This window comes from Dama dama, chromosome 19, assembly GCF_033118175.1.
Source record: "Dama dama isolate Ldn47 chromosome 19, ASM3311817v1, whole genome shotgun sequence".
Lineage (NCBI taxonomy): Eukaryota > Metazoa > Chordata > Mammalia > Artiodactyla > Cervidae > Dama > Dama dama.
This window is the reverse complement of record NC_083699.1, coordinates 52,776,133-52,803,643: the sequence shown is the minus strand read 5'-3', so window position 1 is coordinate 52,803,643 and position 27,511 is coordinate 52,776,133. Positions and strand designations below refer to the sequence as shown.

Below are 27,511 nucleotides of genomic sequence, written 5' to 3'. Positions count from 1 at the left end.
AAGGAGAATAAGAAATTTAGGTATTGGCTGCTTTCTTCTAAATGTAAAATTATTCCAAAATAAAAATGTTTAGTTTTCTGAGAACTTGCATACTGTTTTCCACAGTGGCTGTACCAGCTTACAGTCCCACTAACAGTGTATAGCTGTGGCTTCCCAGGTGGTGCTAGTGGTAAAGACGTGGTGCTATGCTACGTGGCACTAGTGGTAAAGTGACACAGGAGGCGTGGGTTCAATCCCTGGGTTAGGAAGATCCCCTGGAGGAGGGTATGGCAACCCAGTCCAGTGTTCTTGCAGACAGAGGAGCCTGGCAGGCTATAGTCCATAGGGTTGCAAAGAGTTGGACATGACTAACGTGACTTAGCACAACAATGTACGAGGATTACCTTTTTAAAATTTTAATGTAAGTAAGGTTTTAAAGCAGTTTTACATATTGCATATTCTCTCTCTCCCCAGAGAGCCTCCCCTACTATTAACATCCTCCACCAGAATGGTACATTTTTATAACTCATGAGCCAATATGTATACATCATCATGATCCCAAATCCATAGTTTGCATTAGGGCTCATATTTGATGTTTTAACATATGCATAATGACAGGTATCCATCACTATACATTACAGTGTAATACAGAATAGTTTTACTGCTCTGAAAATCTTCTGTCAGCCTAGTCATCACTTCCTTCACCTCAACTCCTAGCAACCACACATCTTTCTACTGCCTACAGAGAATGTCAAGAATGTTACAAAGTTGGAATCACACAGTATAGATGAACTTCCTTCATTTAGTAATATGTATTTACCGTTCCTCTGTTTTTTTCATGGTTTTGTAGTTCATTTCTTTTTAGCACTGAATAATATTCCATTGTCTCCAATGTACCACAGTTTATCCATTCAGGTTTTTATGTGTACATAAGTTTTCAGCCTCTTTGGGTAAATACTAAGGAGCATGATTGCTGGGTCATATGGTAAAAGTATGTTTAGCTTTTTAAGAAGTCTTTGCACAGTCAATTTTGCATCCCCACTATCAGTTATATACTGTTATTCCAAATCTTTTCTAGCATTTGGTGTTGACAGTGTTTTACATTTTTGCCATTCTAGTAGGTGTGTAGTGGTTTCTCATCCTTGTTTTAATTTGAAATTTTAAATATTTTTATGTGCTCATTTTTCCATCTGTCTCCTTTGGTGTGGCATCTGTTCAGATCTTTTGCCCATTCTTTAAGTCAGGTGGTTTGTTTTCTTTTTGTTGAGTTTTAGGAGTTCTTTGTGTATTTTAGTTAATGTTTTTCAGGTATATAGTTTATACCTATTTTCTTCCAGTCTGAAGCTTGTCTTCTCATCCTCTTGATAGTGTCTTTTACAAAGTTTTTAATTTTAATAAAGTCAAACTTAACAATTTTCTTTCATGGATTGTGCCTTTGGTATTATATCTAAAAAGTCATCAAACCCAAAGTCATCGAGATTTTCTGTTTTCTTCTAGTAGTTTTACAATTTTGTGTTTAACATTTAGGACTATGATCAATTTTGAGTTTTTTTTGAAGGTTGTAAAATCTGTTTACATTTTTTTGTGTATGTATATATCCAGTTGTTTCACTACTATTTGTTGAGAAGACTGTCTTTTCTCCATCACATTGCTTTTGCTGCTTTGTCAAGGATCAGTTGACTATATTTGTTGGATCTATTTCTAGGCTTTCTATTCTTTTGCAATGATATATCTGTTTATTTTTTCACCAATATCATCTATCTTCAGTAGTTTAGTTTTATAGCAAGTCTTGAAGTCAAGTAGTGTCATTCCATAACTTTATTCCTTTCCTTTAGTATTCTGGGTCTTATTCCTCTCCAAATAAACTTTAGAATCAGTTTGTCAACATCCATAAAATAACTTGCTGGAATTTCGATTAGGATTGTATTGAAGCTACAAATCAAGTTGGGGAGAACTTGTCTCAACAATATTGAGCCCTCCTATCTATGAACATGGAATCTGTCTCCATTTATTTGTCTTCAGTTTCTTTTACCAGTAAGGAACTTTAATAGTTTTGTAATTTTTCTCATATAGATCTGGCACATGTTTTGTTAAATTTATATGCATGCTTTGTTAGATTTATACATAAATTTTGAGGGTACTAATGTAAATGTTAATTCCTTTTAATTTCAAATTCTGTTGCTAGCATACAGGAAAATTTTTGTCCCATGTCACCAAAAGGTGACCTCAGCTGAGGAGAATCTTAATACTCAAGTTGATAGAATGACCCATTCTGTAGATACCAGTCACCTTTTTTTCCCAGCCACCCTGTCATTGCCAAATGAGCTAATGAAGAGAGTAGCATGGTGGCTGGGACACAAGTTATACACGCACTGAGCAACATGGACTTCCACTCACCAAGGTCAACTTGGCTATGACTGTTGAATGCTCAATATGACAACTGAAATAATCAACACTGTCTGCAATGTTACCATTCTCAGGTCATCAGTTACGTGGTGGCAGGTTGATTACACTGAACCACTTTCAGCATGGAAGAAACGTTATGTTCTTGGTAGAATATACACTTACTCTGGATTATGGATCTGCTTTTCCTGAATGGAATGCTGCCAAAACTATTATCCATGGGCTTGTTGTTTTTTTAGTCACTAAGTTATGTCCAACTCTTTGGTGACCCCGTGAACTGTAGCACACCAGGCTTCTCTGTCCGTGGGATTTCCCAGGCAAGGATACTAGAGTGGATTTCCATGTCCTCTCCAGGGGATCTTCCCAACTCAGGGATTTTTAACCCACATCTCCTGTATTGGCAGGTGGATTCTTCATCACTGAGCTATGCCTTATCTATCATTATGATATTTCACACAGCCTTGCTTTTCAACAAGGAACTCATTTCACAACAAATGAAGTATGGCAATGAGCCAGTGTTTCTGGGGTTCACTGGTCTAACAATGTTCTTCACCATACTAAGCAACTGTCTATAAATATGTATGTAAGTGTATATGGGGGCGTGTTGTTCCCTAATGGTTCAGCAGGTAAAGAATCTGCCTGAAATGCTGGAGCTGCTGGAGACGTGAGTTCGACCCCTGGGTAGGGAAGATCCATTGGAGAAGAAAATGGCAACCCACTCATTATTCTTGCCTGAAAAACCCCAAGGACAGAGGAACCTGGTGGGCTGTGAAAGTGAAAGCCCACCCCTGGTAAGCTATGAAAACTTTAGTCACTCAGCTCCTCTGTCCATGGAATTCTCAAGGCAAGAATACTGGAGTGGGTAGTCATTCCCTTCTCCAAGGGATATTTCTGACCCAGGGATCAAACCCAGGTCTCGTGCATTGCAGGCAGATTCTCTGTCTGAGCCACCAGGGAAGCCCATGTATATTCATGTTCTGTGCCGTGTCAGGTTGCTTCTGTTGTGTCTGACTCTTTGGACTGTAGCCCACCAGTTCATGGGATTCTCCTCTGTCCATGGGATTCTCCAGGCAAAAATATTGGAGTGGGTTGCTATGTTCTCCTCCAGGGGATCTTCCTGACCCAGGGGTTGGACTCATGTCTCTTATATAAGTCTCCTGCATTAGCAGACAGGTTCTTTACCACGAGTGCCACCTGTGAAGCCTATATATATATACGTATATAAGTCTGTTAATCTTTTGATTAATGCTAGCTGTTACATCTTTCACTATCCCTTTACTTTAACCTATATACGTATCCTTAAATTTCTTGTAGAGAATGTAGTTGGGTCTTTTTTTTGAATCACTGAGAGTCTTTTAATTGATGTATTTAGACAAGTGATATTTAAAGTGATTATATAGACTAATGTCTATCATAAATGTTACTATTTTCTATTCATTTCCCTTCTTTTTTGTTCCTATTCTCTTCTTCCACTGATTTTTGTGTGTTCTGAATTGGGCATTTTATATGATTTCTTTTCCTTTCTTTTCTTAGCTTATCAATTATACTTTACTTTTTATTTTAGCAGTTGCCCTAAAGTTTGCAATATATATTTACAATGGATACAAGTCCATTTTAAATAACACTGTACTGCTTCATGGATAGTGAAAGTACTTTATAATAACAAAATATTTCTAATTTCTCCCTCCTCTTCCTTGTATTACTACTACCATTCATTTCACTGACCCACAAGCTATGCTGCTATCCTATATAATTTCTGGCAATTTGGTGTGGTTAGATGTTTATTTCAAAGTAAAAATCAACACTGTACTATTTCTAAACATTTTTGTGCCCTGGAACAAAAATTAATGTAGAGAGAATAGAAAACAAACAGCACTTAATAGCATAAAATTTACAATGTCTGGCATCCAGGCAATGATACTGTGTCAACAGGAAAATACAATCTATGATAAAGAAAAAATATCCATCAATAGAAACTGACCCAGAAATGACACATAGAACAAAATAAATGGACAAGGACATTAAATCAGCTATTGTAAATATGCAGATTATCTTCAACTTACAGTGGTTCAACGTACAATTTTTCAACTTTATGATGATGCAAAAGCAACACTAAGCAACAACAACAAAAGCAATGCACATTCAGTAGAAACAATACATCAGAATTTGAATTTTGATCTTTCCCAGGCTAGTAATATGCAGCGCTTCCAATATGATACACTTCCAATCATTCTGTGCCAGTATAAACATTCTGTTTTTCACTGTCAGTATAGTATTCAATAAATTACATGAGATATTCAACACTTTATTATTTAATAGGCTTTGTGTTAAGTGATTTTGCCCAATTATAGGCTACTGTAAGTGTTCTGAGCATGTTTAAGGTAGGATAAGCTACGCTATGGTTTTTGGAAGGTCAGGTGTATTAAATATATTTTTGACTTCAGATATTTTCAATATATGATGGCTTTATTGGAACATAATCCCATCACAATTCAAGGAAGATCTGTACCTCCTTTTTCAAGGAGATGGAGGAAAGCACCAGCATCTTAAGAAGAGACATGGAAAATATTTAAAAAGACCTAACAAACATCTAGAAGTGAACAATATATGAGATGAAGTATACAGTAGATGAGACTAACGTCAGAATTGACAGTGAAAAAGAAGACAGTGCTGAATTCAATTAACCATCCAAAATTAAGCAAAGTAAGAAAAAGACCAAACTCAGTGAGCAGAGAATGAGTGATCTATTGTCCAACTTCCAGTTATCTAATATTCCGAGGAGAGGAAAGAAATGATGAGACAGAAAAGAATGTTTGAAAAAGTAATGCCAGAAATTTCTAATTTGATGAACATGTAAATCCACAGATGAGAGAAGCTCAACAAACTTCAAGCATAACATGAAGAAAATTACACCAAAGTTTGTCATAATCAAGTCATTAAAAACAGCCAGCAAAAATAGAAATATTAACATATAGGGGAACAAATAACAGCAAGCTTCTCAAATTATACAAGCAAGAAGATAGTGGAAGAACATCTTTAAAGGACTGAAAGAAATTGTCAATCTACAATTCTGTACTTGACAAAATATCATTGAAAAGTGAAAGCAAAAAAAAAAAAAAAATTTACAGACACAAAAGCTAAAAGAATCCGAAACTACAAGAGATTTTATAGGTAGTCCTTCTGGAAAAAGGAAAACAATACCAGAAGGAAATCTAGAGCTACACAGAAATGAAGAGCACTGGAAATGGTAAATGTATGGGTAAGTAAAAACAATTACTGACTTAGTTTATAAGTATCTTTAAAAGATAATGGATGACTGGAAACACCCCAAATATTCATCAGTGGGTAAATAGTTAAGCAAATTCTGGCATACTCATATAGTGAAATACTCCTCAACAATAAAAATAAACTAGGTCTGTGGAAACAAGACAACATGGTGGAATCTCAAACTAACCATAATGAAAGAAGCCAGATAAAATCAAGTGTACTTATATGACTGCTCTAATATAAAATTCTGTGAAATGTAAATTAATGTATAGTAATGCAAAGTACATTAGTTGTTGTTAAGGGTAGAGGGCTAACAGGGAGAGGCAGCACAGAGGGATTAGAGATAGAAACGAGGACACTAAGCAGAAGTGATGGATATATTTATTATTTTTATTGTGAGACTAAGAACAGATTAGTGGTTGCCAATGTTAAATATGTGTAATATGTCAGTTATATCACAACCTGTGCTAAGGAATGTAATTGTCAAATAAGGATCCAAGAATGAGGGGGAACAATGTCTTTTTCAGACATCCAAAAACTGAGTTTACAATCTGTAGATTCTTAGCTTACATTTAAAGTTCTAGATGCCCATCAGCAGATGAATGGATAAGGAAGCTGTGGTACATATACACCATGGAATATTACTCAGCCATTAAAAAGAATTCATTTGAACCAGTCCTAATGAGATGGATGAAGCTGGAGCCCATTATACAGAGTGAAGTAAGCCAGAAAGATAAAGAACATTACAGCATACTGACACATGTATATGGAATTTAGAAAGGTGATAACGATAACCCTATATGCAGAACAGAAAAAGAGACACAGAAATACAGAACAGACTTTTGAACTTTGTGGGAGAATGTGAGGGTGGGATATTTCAAAAGAACAGCATGTATACTATCTATGGTGAAACAGATCACCAGCCCAGACGAGACAAGTGCTCCGGCCTGGTGCACTGGGAAGACCCAGAGGAATCGGGTGGAGAGGGAGGTGGGAGGGGGGATCGGGATTGGGAATACATGTAAATCCATGGCTGATTCATATCAATGTATGACAAAACCCACTGGAAAAAAAAAATAATAATAATAAAAAAAAAAAAAGAAAAAAAAAAAAGTTCTAGCCAATGCAGTTAAATAGGGGGAAGATATGTTACATATATGTGTTCAAAAAATGCAATACAAAGTTTACTTATAGGGAATAAATTTTTATACCTGAAGTCTTAAGAGAATCAATGGGAAACTAATAAAAATAGAGAGTGAGTATGCAGTGATGTGGCTGGTTACAAATTCATACCCCAAAACTAAATAAACAAAACTCAACTTTAAAATGGGGAAAAACTCATTTATAATGCTATCAAAAAGATAAAATATGGAGTAATGAACTTGAATACATAGGATTTATGTGAAAATGATTTTAACCTCCATTAAAGGACATTTAAAGGACTTGTATTAATTATAAAACATACACTGCTTTCTTCCTTTTGGACAAGAAGATTTGAAACTGATGTACATTTTATACTTTAGAGATAAATAATTCCACTGAAAATAACAGTGATTTTTCAAAGGAGTAAAAATTATAATTTTAAAATTCATCTGAAAAGGTATACATATAAGAGAGCAAGGACAATTCTGAAAAACAAGAGTCATAAATGAGGTCTAGCCCTACCAAAGAGTTAAATACAATATAAAATTAGTTTAAAACATATCTACTAATAATCATACCATTTTTGGTACTGATATATAAAAAGTTCAATCAGTAGAACAGAAAATCCAGAAGACCCAAATTCATACATAAATTTTGTCATTGTAAATAAGTAGTCTTAGAGTCAAGTGCTGAAAAAGATCTAGATACATCCAAAACGTTCACATTGTTTTATTTCCTTCATTTGAGTTTGAGTAAATTATTTCTGAACCAGATGCAGAAAAAAAAGTAGCCTTGAAAATAAGGTAGGCCATTCAAAAAATAAATAAGGGTAGGTCATTCAATAAATGTTGGAATGAGTAATGAGGCATCTGAAAAATAATCTCCATAAGCCAAAATTAATTCTAGATGATAAAAATATAGAGAAAGAAACCATAAAAATGCTAGAAGAAAACATGAGAAATATACATTTAAAAAAAATTCTCAGAATAAGGCTTTGCTCAGAAATAGAAACACAGATGTAAAGAACAAATTTGTGGATATCAAGAGGGTAAGAGATGGTGAAAGTGAAAGTTGCTCAGTCCAGTCTGACTTTTTGCCACCCCGTGGACCAGGCTCCTCTGTCCATGGGATTCTCCAGATAAGAATACTGGAGAGGATAGCTGTTCCCTCCTCCAGGGGATCTTCCCAACCCAGGAATCAAACTGGGGTCTCCTGCATTGTAGGCGGATTCTTTACCAGCTGAGTTAGGGATGGTAATTGGATGAACTGGGAGACTGGGATTGACCTATTTACACTACTGTTTGTAAAATAGAGATATGTTTAATGAGAACCTATAGTATGATACCGGGACTACTCAATTCTCTGTTGTGACCTAAATGGGGAAAAAAAAATCTAAAATGAGAGGGAATATTTGTTATATGTAACCATTTACTTTGCTGTACAGCAGAAACATCAACACTGCAAAGCAACTATTCCAATAAAAGTTAATTTTTAAAGGCTTTGCTACAGATGGCATAAAAGTCAATACCCATGTAAAAACAAAACAAGTTGATAAATTTGATTATATAGAGAAAAAAAGACAAATGACAGTCTGTAATAATTTGACAAATAAGACTAGTTTCTATAATGTGGAAAGTTCTCATACATGAAAACAAGAAAAGGAAGAAAACACGAGACAAATTTATAAAGGCTAAGTACTGGTAGCTCACAGAGGAAGAAATAAGTGTCTTTAAATAATGCCATCCAACAGAGGATGAGATGGTTGGATGGCATCACCAACTCAATGGACATGAGTTTGAGTAAACTCCGGGAATTGGTGATGGCCAGGAAGGCCTGGAGTGCTGCAGTCCATAGGGTCGCAAAGAGTCAGACACGACTGAGTGACTGAACAGACTGAACGGAATTGAATATAAATAAAAAGGTACCGAAACTCATTATTAAAGAAGTGAATATTAAAACAGTATTTTTCCTATTACAGCAATAAATATCAAAGAATTATATGAAGCAAAAATTAGTGAAGATGTTTGGAAACTGAAGTTCTTATATACTGTTGTTGGGGATGTAAATTGGTTAATTATTTTTGGAAACCTTTTGCAATCAAAATCTAAAGTGTTTATTCTTTTGCCAAGCAATTTCAATTCTGAGAATTCATTCCACAGATATAATCACACACATACAAGGAAAAATTACTGTGGTCATTAAAGTTTGCTTTGAAATAGTAAAGACTGAAACCCTAAGATTCATTAATAAGAAACTAGTCAACTTGTTATACAGCCCCCAAAATGGACACTTTGTCTCTAGAAACAATTAAGTATATCTATATACTACGGTCTCCAAGACAAGTGTGAAACGAAAAAAAATATCAAGGCATGAAATACTGTGAAATGTGCTTCCCCTTCTTTTGAAAAAAACAACTATGGAAGGATACTCAAAGAAAATGTTAACGCTCTGTCTAAATAAGAGGTAGTAGAGATGCAGATCGGAGAAGGCAATGGCACCCCACTCCAGTACTCTTGCCTGGAAAATTCCATGGATGGAGGAGCCTGGTGGGCTGCGGTCCATGGGGTCGCTAAGAGTCGGACACAACTGAGCGACTTCACTTTCACTTTTCACTTTCATGCATTGGAGAAGGAAATGGCAACCCACTCCAGTGTTCTTGCCTGGAGAATCCCAGGGATGGGGGAGCCTGGTGGGCTGATGTCCATGGGGTCACACAGAGTCGGACACGACTGAAGTGACTTAGCAGCAGCAGCAGAGATGCAGATGCAGAGAACACTTGTGGACACTGTAGGGGACGAAGAGGGTGGGATGAATTGAAAGAGCAGCACTGACATATACACAGTCCCACGTGTAAAGCAGAAAGCTAGAGGGAAGCGACTATACAGCAAAGGGAACTGAGCTCGCTGCTCTATGACGACCTAGAGGGCCGAGATGGCGAGTGTGGCGGAAAGGAGGCTCAAGAAGAGGATGTGCATACAGTTGATTCATGTTGTACAGCAGAAACGAACACAACACTGTAGAGCAATCATCCTCCAATTAAAAATTTAAAAAAATAAATGGGAGGTTAGACTGAGAATTAAGCTAAAATTCTAAAATTAAAAGTTATTTTCAAACAGTAAATTGGAGGTAGAAGTTATAGTATCTACAGAACACTTTTAGACCATAATATCCATAGTATATACAATAATAATATGCTATCTAGGTTGGTCATAGCTTTTCTTCCAAGGAGCGAGCGTCTTTTAATTTTATGGCTGCAGTCACCATCTGCAGTATTTTGGAGCTGCCCAAAATAAAGTCTCTCACTGTTTCCATTGTTTCCCCATCTATTTGCCATGAAATAATGGGACTGGATGCCATGATCTTAGTTTTTTTAATGTTGAGTTTTAAGCCAAATTTTTCACTCTCCCCTTTTACTTTCATCAGAAAGCTCTTTAGTTCTTCACTTTCTCCCATAAGGGTGGTGTCATCTGCATATCTAAGGTTATTGATATTTCTCCTGGCAATCTTGATTCCAGCTCATGCTTCATCCAGCCGGGCATTTCGCATGATGTACTCTGCATAGAAATTAAATAAGCACGGTGACAATATACAGCCTTGACTTAGACAGCATATTAAAAAGCAGAGACATTACTTTGCCAACAAAGGTCTGTCTAGTGAAAGCTATGGTTTTTCCGGTAGTCATGTATAGATGTGAGAGTTGGACCATAAAGAAAGCTGAGCACCGAAGAACTGATGCTTTTGAACTGTGGTGTTGGAGAAGACTCTTGGGAGCCCCTGGGACTGTAAGAAGATTCAACCAGTTCATCCGAAAGGAGATCAGTCCTGAATATTCATTGGAAAGACTGATGCTGAAGCTGAACCTCCAATACTTTGGCCACCTGATGCAAAGAACTGACTCATTGGAAAAGACCCTCATGCTGGGAAAGATTGAAGGCAGGAGGAGAAGGGGACAACAGAGGATGAGATGGTTGGGTGGCATCACCAACTCGATGGACATGAGTTTGAATAAGCTCCAGGAGTTGGTGATGGACAGGGAATCCTGGCATGCTGCAGTTCATGGGGTTGCAAAGAGTCAGAAGTGACTGAGCGACTGAACTGAACCGATACAATAATAAAACTCAATTTTTAAACCAAATAATTTTAACTTAGTATATTAGGAGATTCCCCCCCCCCAAAAGGAATAGATTCAAATTATTCATTGTAAGTTTTCACATGACTTAGAAAACATTTATTGTATGTACAGTGCATTGTAAAAGGAATATTCAGACAAAAAAGCATTGCTGTTTAGTTGCTCAGTTGTGTCTGACTCTTTGCGATCCTATGGACTGTAGCCCACCAGGCTCCTCTGTCCATGGGATTCTCTAGGCAAGAATACTGGAGTGGGTTGTCCTTTCCTACTCCAGGGGATCTTCCGAACCCAGGGATTAAACCTAGATTGATTAAGTCTCCTGCATTGGCAGGCAGACTCCTAACTGCTAAACCACCAGGGAAGCCCCTGTTTAGTCACTCAGTCCTGTCCAACTCATTGCGACCCCATGTATCGGTTTGCAAGTGTTTTACAAGGAGTTCAGAAAGGAAGAACTGACTCAGTGAATGTAAATTACAACAGATATTTCAAAGAAACAAAAAACCCATAAGCTTTTTCAAAGTTTAGGTAATTTGTTCATACTAGGAGTGGGGGATAATTTACCCACATGATTATTATATCTTTGACATCAGTTTTGCAAATTTCAGGAATAAAAACATTTTGTTAAGCAATGAGTAATTTAGCAACTCAAGATTTCATCTCTTTGGAGATTATTTAGACCAGCTTTCTTGTTTACCTCAGCATACACGTTTGTTTTTCTCCCCCTCCTTTCTTCTCACTCTTAATGTGCGGCTTGAAGTGAACACTTACTTATATGGTGCAGGGTAAGGTGTCACTTTGTTCCTTCAGCATCAATCAGGATATATTGGCATTTTAATGCCATAATTTTTTTTGTTATTTACAGTTATGGTCCAAGATGACAACATAGAAGACTTCTGAACTCAACTCCTCCCTGATACACCAAATCTGTAGCTCTAAATGGAGCAATTTCCTCTGGAAAAGTCCAGAACTAGCTTATTAACACCTAAATATTGGATGAATTAGATAACACCCACATGGAAACAGGTCTTGTGAAAGTGAAAGTCGCTCAGTCTTGTCCGACTCTTTGCGAGTCCATGGTCTACCCAGTCCATGGAATTCTCCAGGCCAGAATACTGGAGTGGGTAGCCTTTCCCTTCTCCAGGGGATCTTCTCAACCAAGGGATCGAACCCAGGTCTCCCACATTGCAGGCAGATTCTTTACCAGCTGAGTCACAAGGGAAGCCCAAACAGGTCTTGGCATACTCTCAAATACTGGGAGCCACTAAGAACAAAAAAGGAGCTTAGACAATTACAAAGAATTGAAAGACCACCAAGAGCTCATGCCAGGCTGAATAATAAGGTGCATCTCCTATGAAAGGCCACTTCCTCAGGTTTGGGGGAGGTAACTATATTGTGTAGAAACCAACACAGAGAGTGTTGGAAAACAAAGAAATAGGAACATAACTGCAACAAAAAGATAAAACTCCAGAAACAGACCTTAGTGAAACAGAGATAAGAGACTTAACCTGATAAAGTGTTCAAAATAAGAGAACAACAACCCTAACACACTGAACAAAGTGAGAATTTAATCAAAGAGATATTTCTCCATCTGTTTGTGTCCTCTTTGATTTCTTTCATCAGTGTTTTATAGTTTTCTATGTATAGGTCTTCTGTTTCTTTAGATAGATATACTCCTAAGTATTTTATTCTTTTTGTTGCAATGGTGAATGGTATTGTTTCCTTAATTTCTCTTTCTGTTTTTTCATTGTTAGTATATAGGAATGCAAGGGATTTCTGTGTGTTAATTTTATATCCTGCAACTTTACTATATTCATTGATTAGCTCTAGTAATTTTCTGGAAGAGTCTTTAGGGTTTTCTATGTAGAGGATCATGTCATCTGCAAACAGTGAGAGTTTCACTTCTTTTCCTATCTGGATTCCTTTTACTTCTTTTTCTGCTCTGATTGCTGTGGCCCAAACTTCCAACACTATGTTGAATAGTAGTGGTGAGAGTGGGCACCCTTGTCTTGTTCCTGATTTCAGGGGAAATGCTTTCAATTTTTCACCATTGAGGGTGATGCTTGCTGTGGGTTTGTCATATATAGATTTTATTATGTTGAGGTATGTTCCTTCTATTCCTGCTTTTTGGAGAGTTTTAATCATAAATGAGTGTTGAATTTTGTCAAAGGCTTTCTCTGCATCTATTGAGATAATCATATGGTTTTTATCTTTCAATTTGTTAATGTGGTGTATTACATTGATTGATTTGCGGATATTGAAGAATCCTTGCATTCCTGGGATAAAGCCCACTTGGTCGTGGTGTATGATTTTTTTAATATGTTGTTGGATTCTGTTTGCTAGAATTTTGTTAAGGATTTTTGCATCTATGTTCATCAGTGATATTGGCCTGTAGTTTTCTTTTTTTGTGGCATCTTTGTCTGGTTTTGGAATTAGGGTGATGGTGGCCTCATAGAATGAGTTTGGAAGTTTACCTTCTTCTGCAATTTTCTGGAAGAGTTTGAGTAAGATAGGTGTTAGCTCTTCTCTAAATTTTTGGTAGAATTCAGCTGTGAAGCCATCTGGTCCTGGGCTTTTGTTTGCTGGAAGATTTCTGATTACAGTTTCAATTTCCTTGCTTGTGATGGGTCTGTTAAGATCTTCTATTTCTTCCTGGTTCAGTTTTGGAAAGTTATACTTTTCTAAGAATTTGTCCATTTCATCCAAGTTGTCCATTTTATTGGCATAGAGCTGCTGGTAGTAGTCTCTTATGATCCTATGTATTTCAGTGTTGTCTGTTGTGATCTCTCCATTTTCATTTCTAATTTTGCTAATTTGGTTCTTCTCTCTTTGTTTCTTAATGAGTCTTGCTAATGGTTTGTCAATTTTGTTTATTTTTTCAAAAAACCAGCTTTTAGCTTTGTTGATTTTTGCTATGGTCTCTTTAGTTTCTATTGCATTTATTTCTGCCCTGATTTTTAAGATTTCTTTCCTTCTACTAACCCTGGGGTTCTTCATTTCTTCCTTCTCTAGTTGCTTTATGTGTAGAGTTAGGTTATTTATTTGGCTTTTTTCTTGTTTCTTGATGTAAGCCTGTAATGCTATGAACCTTCCCCTTAGCACTGCTTTTACAGTGTCCCATAGGTTTTGGGTTGTTGTGTTTTCATTTTCATTCGTTTCTATACATATTTTGATTTCTTTTTTGATTTCTTCTATGATTTGTTGGTTATTCAGAAGCGTGTTATTTAGCCTCCATGTGTTTGAATTTTTAACAATTTTTTTCCTGTAATTGAGATCTAATCTTACTGCACTGTGGTCAGAAAAGATGACTGGAATGATTTCAATTTTTTTGAATTTTCCAAGACTAGATTTATGGCCCAGGATGTGATCTATTCTGGAGAAGGTTCCGTGTGCACTTGAGAAAAAGGTGAAGTTGATTGTTATGGGGTGAAATGTCCTATAGATATCAATTAGGTCTAGCTGGTCCATTGTGTCATTTAAGGTTTGTGTTTCCTTGTTAATTTTCTGTTTAGTTGATCTATCCATAGTTGTGAGTGGGGTATTAAAGTCTCCCACTATTATTGTGTTACTATTAATTTCCTCTTTCATACTCGTTAGTGTTTGCTGTATATATTGCGGTGCTCCTATGTTGGGTGCATATATGTTTATAATTGTTATATCTTCTTCTTGGATTGATCCTTTGATCATTATGTAGTGTCCTTCTTTGTCTCTTTTTACAGCCTTTATTTGAAAGTCTATTTTATCTGATATGAGTATTGCGACTCCTGCTTTCTTTTGGTCTCCATTTGCATGAAATATTTTTTCCAGCCCTTCACTTTTAGTCTGTATGTGTCTCTTGTTTTAAGGTGGGTCTCTTGTAGACAGCATATATAGGGGTCTTGTTTTTGTATCCATTCAGCCAATCTTTGTCTTTTGGTTGGGGCATTCAACCCATTTACATTTAGGGTAATTATTGATAGGTGTGGTCCCGTTGCCATTTACTTTGTTGTTTTGGGTTCACGTTTATACAACCTTTCTGCATTTCCTGTCTAGAGAAGATCCTTTAGCATTTCTTGAAGAGCTGGTTTGGTGGTGCTGAATTCTCTCAGCTTTTGCTTATCTGTAAAGTTTTTGAATTCTCCTTCATATCTGAATGAGATCCTTGCTGGATACAGTAATCTAGGTTGTAGGTTATTCTCTTTCATTACTTTCAGTACGTCCTGCCATTCCCTTCTGGCCTGGAGGGTTTCTATTGATAGATCAGCTGTTATCCTTATGGGAATCCCTTTGTGTGTTATTTCTTGTTTCTCCCTTGCTGCTTTTAAGATTTGTTCTTTGTGTTTGATCTTTGTTAATTTGATTAATATGTGTCTTGGGGTGTTTCGCCTTGGGTTTATCCTGTTTGGGACTCTCTGGGTTTCTTGGACTTGGGTGGCTATTTCCTTCCGTGTTCATGGATTGGAAGAATCAATGTTGTCAAAATGGCTATTCTACCCAAAGCAATCTATAGATTCAATGCAATCCCTATCAAGCTACCAACGGTATTTTTCACAGAACTAGAACAAATAATTTCACAATTTGTATGGAAATACAAAAAACCTCGAATAGCCAAAGCAATCTTGAGAAAGAACAATGGAACTGGAGGAATCAACCTGCCTGACTGCAGACTATACTACAAAGCCACAGTCATCAAGACAGTATGGTAATGGCACAAAGACAGAAATATAGATCAATGGAACAGAATAGAAAGCCCAGAGATAAATCCACGAACCTATGGACACCTTATCTTTGACAAAGGAGGCAAGGATATACAATGGAAAAAAGACAATCTCTTTCACAAGTGGTGCTGGGAAAACTGGTCAACCACTTGTAAAAGAATGAAACTAGAACACTTTCTAACACCATACACAAAAATAAACTCAAAATGGATTAAAGATCTAAATGTAAGACCAGAAACTATAAAACTCCTAGAGGAGAACATAGGCAAAACACTCTCCGACATAAATCACAGCAAGATCCTCTATGACCCACCTCCCAGAATATTGGAAATAAAAGCAAAACTAAACAAATGGGACCTAATGAAACTTAAAAGCTTTTGCACTACAAAGGAAACTATAAGCAAGGTGAAAAGACAGCCCTCAGATTGGGAGAAAATAATAGCAAATGAAGAAACAGACAAAGGATTAATCTCAAAAATATACAAGCAACTCCTGAAGCTCAATTCCAGAAAAATAAATGACCCAATCAAAAAATGGGCCAAAGAACTAAACAGACATTTCTCCAAAGAAGACATACAGATGGCTAACAAACACATGAAAAGATGCTCAACATCACTCATTATTAGAGAAATGCAAATCAAAACCACAATGAGGTACCATTACACGCCAGTCAGGATGGCTGCTATCCAAAAGTCTACAAGCAATAAATGCTGGAGAGGGTGTGGAGAAAAGGGAACCCTTTTACACTGTTGGTGGGAATGCAAACTAGTACAGCCACTATGGAAAACAGTGTGGAGATTCCTTAAAAAACTGGAAATAGAACTGCCATATGACCCAGCAATCCCACTTCTGGGCATACACACTGAGGAAACCAGATCTGAAAGAGACATGTGCACCCCAATGTTCATCGCAGCACTGTTTATAATAGCCAGGACATGGAAACAACCTAGATGCCCATCAGCAGATGAATGGATAAGGAAGCTGTGGTACATATACACCATGGAATATTACTCAGCCATTAAAAAGAATTCATTTGAATCAGTCCTAATGAGATGGATGAAACTGGAGCCCATTATACAGAGTGAAGTAAGCCAGAAAGATAAAGACCAATACAGTATACTAACACATATATATGGAATTTAGAAAGATGGTAACGATAACCCTATATGCAAAACAGAAAAAGACACACAGAAATACAGAACAGACTTTTGAACTCTGTGGGAGAAGGTGAGGGTGGGATGTTTCAAAAGAACAGCATGTGTACTATCTATGCTGAAACAGATTACCAGCCCAGGTGGGATGCATGAGACAAGTGCTCGGGCCTGGTGCACTGGGAAGACCCAGAGGAATCGGGTGGAGAGGGAGGTGGGAGGGGGGATCGGGATGGGGAATACGTGTAAATCTATGGCTGATTCATGTCAATGTATGACAAAACCCATTGAAATGTTGTGAAGTGATTAGCCTCCAACTAATAAAAAAATTTAAAAAAAAATTAATAAACAAAGAGATAGAAAATATATGAAAGTAGCTCAGATGGTAAAGAATCCTGCAATGCAGGAGAACTGAGTTAAATCCCTGAGTGGAAAACTTCCCCTGGAGAAGAGAATGACTATTCACTCCAGTATTCTTGCATCAAGAATTCCATAGATAGAGGAGCCTGGCAGGAGTCCATGGAGCCCCAAGAAGTAGGACACAACTGAGCAACTAACACTTTCACATTCAAACAGAAATCAAAGACCTAAAGAATACAATAACTTCACAGAAAAATTTAATAGAGGCGTTCAGTAGTAGGCTAGATGGAGCAGAAAAAGGATTAGTGAACTCTTAGGACAGTAGTTTCACGCTCATGCTCAGTCACTTCAATCATGTCTGACCCTTTGCAACGCTGTGGACTCTAACTCACCAGGCTTCTCTGTCCATTAAATTCTCCAGGCAGGAATACACAAGTGGGTTGCCATTTCCTTCTCCATGGGATCTTCCTGACCCAGGGATCAAACACACATCTCTTATGTCTCATGCATTGGCATGCGGCACAGAAGAGAAGAGAACACTTTCAGACCCAATTTACAAGAGCAATACTACCATTACCAAAACCAGAAAGGACACTACAAGAGAAGAAAACAATGGGCCAATATCACTGGTTAATATAGATACAAAATCTGCAGCAAAATACTATCAAACTAAATTCAACAGTACTTTAAGAGTATCTTATGATCAAATATAATTTATTCCAGGGATAAAAGGATGGTTTGACATCTGCAAATTAATGTGATATAGCATATTAACAAAATGAATAATAAAAATCATATAATCTTAATAGATGCAGGAAAAGCATCTGAAAAAACTCAGTATCTATTTTAATAAAAATTCACAACAGAGCCTAGAGGGAATGTGCCTAAACATAATGAAGACCATATACTGACAAGGCCACAACTGACATAATGCTTAGAAGTGAAAAGCTTTTCCTCCAAGATCGGGAACAAGAGAAAGAGGCTCGTTCTCACCACTTTCACTGAATATAGTACTAGAAGTTCTAGCAAGAGCAATTCCAAGAAAAATATATAGAGGGCATCCAAATAAGAAAGGAAGAAGGAAAATGTTCTCTATTTGCAGATGACATCTTTATAGAAAACCACAAAGACTCTAACAAAACCCGTTAAAACTAATCAACAAATTTAGCAAAATTTCAAGTACAAAATCAATATTTAAAAGTCAATTACCTTTCTATACAACAAAGATTAGAGAAATTAAGAAAACGGTCCCATCTATATTGCACTTAATAAAGTATTCAGGAATAGATTTTTACCAAGGAGGTAAAAGGTTTGTACACTGAAAATAAAATATTAATGAAAGAAATTGAATAAGACACAAATAAATGGAAAGATATTCCATGCCAATGGATTGGAAGAATTAATACTTTGAAATGTCCAATACAGATTTAATGTAACCTTAACCTATGGAAATTCCAATGGTATTTTTCACAGAAATAGAACACAAAATTCTGAAGTTTGTATGGAACTCCAGAAGACTCCTAATAGTCAAAGCAATCTTGAGAAAGAAGGACAAGGCTAGACCTCACACTTCCTGGTTTCAAAGTTTATAATAAAGCTATAGCAATCAAAACAATATGGTCATTGGCACAAAAACAAACAGACCAATGGAGCAGAAAAGAGAACCCAGAAATAAACTCATGCATATATGGCCAACTGATTTATGACAAAGAAGCCTAAGATATGCAATAGGGAAAGTATTCTTTTCAATAAATGGTGCTAGGAAAACTGGACAGTTAAAGAATGTAACTTAACTTCTATCTTATACCATACAGAAGAGCAACTCAAAATGGATTAAAGACTTGAACGTAAGACCTGAAATCTTAAAACTTCTAGAAGAAAACATAAGTAATATGCTTGTTGACATCAGTCTTAGCAATATTTTTTTTGGATTTGACCACCTAAAGCAAAGGCAACAAAACCAAAAATAAACTACAAACTAAAACAAGCTTCTGTACAAGTGAAACCATCAACAAATGAAATGGCAACCTTCAGGATGGGAGAAAATATCTGTAAATCATGCATCTCCTAAGGGATTAATAATCAAAATATATAGAGGTCATACAACTCAATAACAAAAATCAAACAATCTGATTTTAAAAATGGGAGGAAGAACCAAATAGACACTTTGCCAAAGACGACATGGAAATGGCTAACAAGTTCATGAAAAGGTGCTTAACATCACTAATCATTAGAGAAATGCAAGTCAAAACAATGAGATATCATCCTAAATATGTTAGAAAAGCTGTGATGCCATTTGCAGCAATATGTGGACCTAGAGATTATGATACTAAGCAAAGTAAGCCAGACAAAGAGAAACCTCATATGATACCACTTCTATGTAGAATGTAAAAAAAAAAAAAGATACAAATGAACTTATTTTTACAAAACAGAAACAGACCCACAGAATACAAACAAACTAATGGTTACCAAAAGGGAAAAGAGGGAGGAATAAATTGGAAATTAACAGATACATACTACTGTATATAAAATAGATAACCACAAAGCACCTACTGTATACCACAGGGAACTGCACTTAATATTTGTAATAACCTATAACAATAAAGAAGGCTAAGCACTGCAAAATTGATGCTTCTGAATTTTGGTGCTGGAGAAGATGCTTGAGAGTCCCTTGGACAGCAAGAGATCAAACCAGTCAATCGGAAAGGACATCAACCCTGAATACTCATTGGAGGGGCTGAAGCTGAAGCTCCAGTACTTTGGACACCTGATGCGAAGAGTTGACTCACTGGTAAAGACCCTAATGCTGGAAAAGATTGAAGGCTAAAAGATAAGACGGTGGCAGAGGAAGAGATGGTTGGATAACATCACTGATTCAACGGACATGAACTTGGGCAAACACTAGGAGATTGTGAGGGACAGGGAGGCTTGGTGTGCTGGGGTCCATGGGGTTGCAAAGAGTCAGACACAACTTAGTGAACAACAACAACATAAGGGAGAAGAATCTGAAAAATATATGTATACATACACATACGTTTATATACCACTCTGCTGCACACTTGAAACTAACACACCACATTGTCATAAGAATAGCTATTGTCAATTGACAAACACCTGAGAAAAGAAGAGAAGCAAAAGGCAAAGGAGAAAAGCAAAGATCTTTTCCCTCTTGAATGCAGAGTCCCAGAGAATAGCAAGGGGAGGTAAGAAAGCCTTCCTCAGCGATCAGTGCAAAGAAATAGAGGCAAACAATAGAATGGGAAAGACTAGAGATCTCTTCAAGAAAATGTGAAATTAATTTAATCAAGGAACATTTCATGCAAAGATTGGCACAATAAAGGACAGAAATGTTATGCACCTAACAGAAGCATAAGAGATTAAGAAGTGTCAAGAATACACAGAACTATACAAAAATGGTCTTAATGACCCACATAACCACGATGGTGTGATCTCTGACCTAGAGCCAGACATCCTGGAGTGTGAAGTCAAGTGGGTGGGCCTTAGGAAATAACACTACAAACAAAGCTAGTGGAGGTGATGGAATTCCAGTTGAGCTCTTTCCAATCCTAAAAGATGATGCTGTGAAAGTGCTGCACTCAATATGCCAGCAAATTTGGAAAACTCAGCAGTGGCCACAGAACTGGAAGGGTCAGTTTTCATTCCAATCCCAAAGAAAGGCAATGCCAAAGAATGTTCAAACTACTGCACAATTGCACTCATCTCACATGCTACCAAAGTAATGTTCAAAATTCTCCAAGCTAGGTGTCAACAGTATGTGAACTGAGAACTTCTGGATGTTCAAGTTGGATTTAGAAAAGGCAGAGGAACTGAAGATCAAATTGCCAACATCCATTGGATCATATAAAAAATAAGAGAATTTCAGAAAAACATCTACTTCTGCTTCATTGACTACACTAAAGCCTTTGACTGTGGATCACAAACTGTGGGAAATTCTTAAAGAGATGGGAATACCACACCACCTGACCTGCCTCCTGAGAAATCTGTATGCAGGTCAAGAAGAAGCAGTTAGAACTGGACATGGAACAACACTGGTTCCAAATTGGGAAAGGAGTACGTCAAGGCTGTATATTGTCACCCTGCTTATTTAACTATATACAGAGTACATCATGCAAAATGCCTGGCTGGATGAAGCACAAGCTGGAATCAAGATTGCTGGCAGAAATGTCAATAACCTCACATATGCAGATGACACACCCTTATGGCAGAAAGTGAATAAGAAAGTGAAGAGCCTCTTGATGAAAGCGAAAAGAGGAGAGTAAAAGAACTGGCTTAAAACCCAACATTCAGAAAACTAAGATCACGGCATCCCATCACTTCATAGCAAATAGATAGGGAAACAATGGAGACTTTATTTTTCTGGGCTCCAAAACCACCACAGATGGTGACTGCAGCCATGAAATTAAAAGCTGCTTGCTCCTTGGAAGAAAAGCTATGACAACCTGGACAGTGTATTAAAAAGCAGAGATACTACTTTACTGACAAAGGTCCGTCTATTCAAAGCTATGGCTTTTCCAGTAGTCATGTATGGACGTGAGAGTTAGATCATAATGAAAGCTGAGCACTGAAGAATTGATGCTTTTGAACTGTGGTGTTGGAGAAGAGTCTTGAGAGTCCCTTGCATAGTAAGATCAAACCCGTCAATCCCAAATGAAATCAGTCGTGAATATTCATTGGAAGGACTGATACTGAAGCTGAAGCTCCAATACTTCGGCCACCTGATGCAAAGAACTGACTCGTTGGGAAAGACCCTGATACTGGGAAAGACTGGAAGGCAGGAGGAGAAGGGAACAACAGATGATGAGATGGTTGGATGGCATCATCGACTTGATGGACCTGAGTTTGAGCAAGCTCTGGGAGTTGGTGACGGACAGGGATGCCTGGCGTTCTGCACTCCATGGGGTCACAAAGAGTTGAACATGACTGAGTGACTGAACTGAACTGATTTTCAAGAATATTAGATAAGTATCTTTTTTCTGAAGATGTGGAGAGAGAAAAAAAAAAAAAAAAAACCTTGTGCACTCTTGGTACACAAATTGGTGCAGCCACTATGGAAAACAATTTGGCGGATCCCTCAAAAAATTAAAAATAGAACTACCGTATGATCCAGCAACTCCACTTCTAGGTATATATCCAGTGTAAATGAAAACAGTCTATTAAGGCATGCCTGCATCCCCATGTTTATTTCAGCATTATTCACAGTAGCCAAGATAAGGAAACAACCGGAGTGTCCATCAGCACATGAGCTGGAAAAGCAGAGGTGATGCACTCGCTCAGAGGAGTGTTCCTCAGCCACAAGACAGGCTGAAAGTGTGGTATTTGCCAGAAAAATGGTGGACCGTGTGGTAGACATTACGTGACGTGAAATAAGCTAGAGAGAAGAAGCAAATGCTGCATGGCATCACTTTTATGTTGACTCTACAAAAAAAGAAAAGTCAACTTCAGAACAGAGAGTTGAATAGCGGTTGCCAGGGATTGGTGAATGGGAATAATAAGAGAGGTATATTAAAGGGTACAGACTCTCAGCTATAAGATAAGGTTGGAGGACCTAATGTAAACAGGATGAATATTTTTTATAACACTGTAATGTATAATTGAAATTTGCTAATAGAACTCTTCTAATAGAACTTGTATTCTCACCAAAAATAAATATGTGAGGAGATGGGTGGTTAATTAAATAGATTATGAGAATTTTCCCTAATGTATATGTATACCAGATCTACACAATGTACACTTTAAATATCTTATAATTTTGTATGGCAATTATACTAAAAATTTTAAAAATACATTGCTATTCCAGGTTAAAAAGTGACAAAGCCTAAGGCAGTATTGTCCTTAAGAGATAATTTTCTCAAAGACTGAAAATTTGGTCCCAAATAGTTTTTAAACATTCACTTAAATGAATGCAATAGAAACTAAACTTGAAAAAACAAAAGGGAAATTATTAATAAAGAAGCAGCTTTTTGAAACTTTGGATTGCAGAGAGTAAACATGAATGAGTATATAAACATGTAAAAAATCATGGTCATGAAAACTTTGCTATAGAAGAGCCAGATTAAAACTGGGAATAAAAAATCAAACTAACTTCAGAGGAAGTCTGATTTAGTCACTTTCGGTCTTCAGCTTAAAATTCTTCAGAAAAATGCCCTCAAGAGCTTAAAAATCTCAAAAGTGTCAGCACAGAGAGAAAGGTGATATTTCCTTATCTGATAGTCAAAAACTGAAAGATAAAAACTATACTCAGTTCTAGTGAGTGTAATAGCAGAGATGCCCTACTATATCAGGTCAGCAGTGGCACCGCTCGTGGCATATAGGCCCCTGCTCATCAGCATCATCTAAAAAGGAACTCAGTTCCAGTATGGCTGGGTATTGTTTTTGGCTGCAAACCTGAGTATAACTCACAGGTTCTCTCTGAGATTGTGAACTGCCTAATATACTTTAATAAATTATTTTCCTACTTAAAATTAATTAAGCAAACAACGTTAAGTCAATTAACCAGCTTGTCCTCCAACCAACTCATTACTTACTAATGAGTAAGAAGGGAGGGAGTGAAAGAAGAGTTTCCTCTTAACTATTAATATAAAAATAGCAAAGGTAAAGTTAGGTGAGTTTTCAAATATTTTAACCAACTGTTTGATATTAGCTATATTTTATATAGCCAATATATATGTAAAAAGCCAGAGTCTTTTTACATTTAAAAAGACTCCTAAAGATTCCAAGTTAAAGTCTTTTTACATTTATTTTCATGAGTTTTAAAATCCAGTGCTTATTTTGATTTAGTCTTATGTTCAACATTTATTCCACCATAGAATCACCCCTGTGGCATATGCATAATACTGATTTTCATTTTCTAGGAATTGTACTGTATAGTAAAAAGTTTAATTAGACTAGTGTACCAAGTATAAAATTAAATATTCATTTACATACTCCTATAAAGCTTTGGCAAGGACTATGCTAAAAATAATTTAAACTGGAATCAGTAAGTCATTTTTCAGTAAGTCATTGTTGTACTTTATACAATATATACACAAAATCAAATCTTGATTTAGAGATACAAGAGAATCAGCTAATTTAAAAGAAAACTTGTAATTTCTTTTTTTAGACTTGAGAAGCTTTTTGTAAAGTTTCCCATTTGTTTTAATCTGCTTATTGTTCTAAGGTTGAATTTTTTAGAATGTTGAATTTTCTCTAAATGGCATAGAGCACTATAGCTGAGCTAAAACATCACTGTAATCAGAAAGCAACTGGGAAACAAAAACCCTTCTAGTGATATTATGCAGAAAGTGATTTAATACAAGAAACTAGGTGCTTATCAAGTCACTGAAAGATTGGAGACAACCCTAAGCTTGGCCTACAGGTATGACTTTCTGAATAAGGCCATCAACAGATACATCAAGGAAGCAGACAACTTTGCTACTGTTAGAATCAGAAGACTACTGCCAATCAATTTTTGAACTGAAGACCACACTTTTATAAGATCAGGATTCTACTACAACTGCCTCTTGACATACAAAAAGCTTGTGACTGGACGCTAGAATGTTGCTTTCAAAAATAAAGCAAAGTCTCCACTGCAGTAACACCAAAGCAGCAGAAAGATTGCTTCCATTTCAAAACCACTTGTCAAACTTTTTGAGGCCCTAACCCACCATGCACTATGTAAAAAAGGCCACCCTGCCATGAGGAAGCCCAAGCCTCCTAACAAAGTCACCACTGACAGTCCCAACTGAGTTCAACCTTTGAGTCATTCTAACCCAGGCATGTGGGTAAAGAAGCCTCCTAAAGATTTCAAGCCCTCAGTCATTCGAGTATTCCCAGCTAATGCCCCAGACAGCATGGAAATAATATCCCTACCTTGCCTTGGTTTAACTCCTTGCTCTCACCATCTGTAAGCATAATAAAATGACTGTGGTGCGTGCTAAGTCTCTTCAGTCATATCTGACTCTTTGCAACCATCTGGACTGTAGCCTCCCAGGCTTCTCTGTCCATGGGATTTTTCCAGGCAAGAATACTGGAGTAGTTTGCCATGCTGTCCTCCAGGTGATCTTCCTGACCCAGGGATGAAACCCACATCTCTTATGTCTCCTACATTGGCAGATGGGATGGAGTGGTTTGCCATGCCCTTCTCAGGGGATCTTCTCCAACCAGGGATTGAACCTGCAGCTTTTGCATTGCAGGTGGATTTTATACCACTGAGCCATCGGGGAAGCCCAAAATGATTTTCAGTTTAAATTTATTAACATTTGTAGTGGTCTGTATGCAAAAAGAGCTAACTGAAACATGTGATATAGAAATAAGATTCAATAAGCATTTCAGAAACATTTTTAAAGATTATAATACTCTATTTTGTGATACATAGCACAATGTACTTAAAAGTTTATGCTGAATTGTAAAGGATAGCTGGCTTCCAATTTTTGTCTCTTACTAAAACTACAGTGAATAATTTTATCAATAGAAGTTTTTGTATTTAGTATCATTTCTTTAGTATAAATTTTCAGAATGACTATGTCTGAAATTTCTTCATAAGTGTTTTATAGTATTCATATCTGTCTTGAATATTTACTGTACTAAGAAAAAAATATTAAGCAAATTAACTTTCATATATTAAAAAAAATTTAAGCAACAAAAAGAAATCCTTTAAGTTAATCAGCCCTATTGAAGACAGACAGACGAATATGGCCAAAGACTCTGAGCTGCCCAGATATGGTAATGTCAGCCAGACCTCATGAGTCAACCATAAGATGGAGAAAATTGGGCCATACAGGGGGTAGGGAAAATAAAAAAAGACAGACCAGCATGTTGAGTAATCTAATTATTGATACTACCCTATTATAAGCTCAAATGAAACAATGTTCACAAAAAACTGCCACTAAAAGATGGTAATAGATAGGCAGGCACTTTCACTTAGCAAGTCCAGTCCTGGCTAGGTAAGCAAATGTTACTATTTTCAGAGTTCTGCCATGTATTCTTGAACCTAGATAAGTGAGTGTGAAGAGGGCTGTAATCCATCCCACATTACTCTGAATAAGCCCTAAAACAAGCCTTCACACCTGGGTATATCCTAACTGATATGCCCAGAGCAGCGTGGCTTACATTTGCAGTTTGTATCCCTAAAGTAATTGCCATTTTCTAACTTACTCTATGTCTTTGTTGGTACCGGCTGTTGCCCTCAGTGTTTTTCCTATTTATAAGACTAGATTCAATAGTGAAGGAGAGGCAGAACTCTTGACTTCTGCTTCCCCATAGCTAGCTTGTCATGTGATATTTATGCCATTCTGTCTGAGAAATCTGTGTTAATATGGAAGAAAACTGGTCCCAAGAGACGAGGAGCTCAATGGACATAACATAAGCTACTCCTAAACCCTACTAAATACATCATCAAAATTGCTAATCCTTACCAAATATATGAGCTGACCCAGTGGCCTAGATTTTAAGCATACAGACACTAAGTGAGAAAAATCTGGATTAGAATCCTGACTCCATGAGTACTGCTTATGTAACGTTAGACAATTTTCTGAACATTTTTTGACCTTCATTTTCCTCATCTGCAAAATCGGGATAGAGCACCTACCTTGCATAGTTGTTGTGAAGATTAAATCAGTGATGTGTGTAAAATGCCTGGCATTGAAATATTCAATAAATGTTAACTCATTAAAAAAAAAAATAGTAAAACACACTAGTGCATTTAAATGGTGAAATCTAATTCTCATCTTTGCACTAACTACAAGGGGATCCAGAGAATGTATATTTTAAGTTTTCAAATTCCTCAATATAGAAAAGCTGTAATGGAGTGGATACTGAGTGCCAGTTCCCATGTCCAATATGAATATTAAACATGATTCTTCTGGTTAACTCTGTCCTTTGAATAACCAAAGAAGCACATTTCAAAATGTATTCTGAATATTGAGCTGATGTTTTCAAATACTGAGATGATGTTTTCAAATACTGTGTGTTAGCATTAATACTATTTTAGTGCAATTATTCCAAATTTTTAAATTATATCAGAACAGAGATAAATTCACAGGCTCTAAAATAAACAGTACTATTTGGTCTTAGACTTGAGCAACTTTAGTGGAACACTGGAGTTCAAAATGACAGTAATAATGTCAAAACAAAAATGACAGTAATAAATCATCTTTGTTCAGTTTACCATATACCAGGAAGTTTCTGGCATATAACATGTTATTACAAAAGCTCCATGAGTTAGATAGTAATAGTCCCAATCAAGAGGAAACTAAACTATGAAGTCTGCAAAAATGTATACAACTAGTAGGTGGTAGAACTGGGATTTGAGCCCAGGCAGTCTGGCTTGTAGAGTCAATATTCTTATGTACCATTCTCAACTTTGCAGTAAAATGCTTCTGTTCTAT

The 27,511-nt window shown here is 36.7% G+C and overlaps 1 protein-coding gene across 1 annotated transcript in view; it reads left to right on the top strand.

Annotated features, from left to right (window-relative positions):
- Positions 1-27,511, top strand: part of STXBP5L (syntaxin binding protein 5L) — a 355,378-nt gene that overhangs the window by 301,014 nt on the left and 26,853 nt on the right. The window lies entirely within an intron of this gene.